Here is a 650-nt window from a genome sequence, read left to right on the forward strand (position 1 = left end):
ATCACTGGCTGGCATTGAACAAAATAAAGAGCCAAAGTAGAACGTTTTTTCTTTTAAAAGCAGGGACAAAGAAAAATGAGTAAAACAAACAACAGCATACTAGGAGACCATTTATTTTCAGACAATCGCCTCAACTTTAATTATAGTCTAGCACAAACTTTTGTCATTAAACACTTCTAAACAGCTTTTATGGGAGAGAGGTAAAGGGGACGTTTGGTTTGGTATGGGAAAAAAAAGAAAAGGGTGGGGTGGGGTGGGGGGGTTCTCGTTGGTCGAGCCTATTGATCAGTTTATCGATTCGTTTATCGATCACTATCGATCAAGGCATCGAAGTGTTTGTGTCTTCCTGACCGTCGCTACACATAATATAGGCACCACCGAGCGCAGGCAATTTGCTGAGCTCTTGGCGAGGTTTCAATCCCTTTACGTCCACGGTATGGGTTTATCTGAGAGGTCTTGTCGTAGAGGACCTTGCCGTGACACGCAAGAGATTTGGGGTTTGTGTTTCTTCTGCCTTGTATTGTATGGCGCGAGAGCTTGAGAGGAAGTGTGCGAAATAAAGTTAATGCTCCCCTTGTTTTATAGTTGTGATTAAAGCAAGGACGCTTAATGTGGAATCCCCCTCTCCCCCCCTCCCCCCTCTCTCTCTC

The sequence above is a fragment of the Aplysia californica genome, unplaced genomic scaffold (assembly GCF_000002075.1).
Source record: "Aplysia californica isolate F4 #8 unplaced genomic scaffold, AplCal3.0 scaffold00395, whole genome shotgun sequence".
Lineage (NCBI taxonomy): Eukaryota > Metazoa > Mollusca > Gastropoda > Aplysiida > Aplysiidae > Aplysia > Aplysia californica.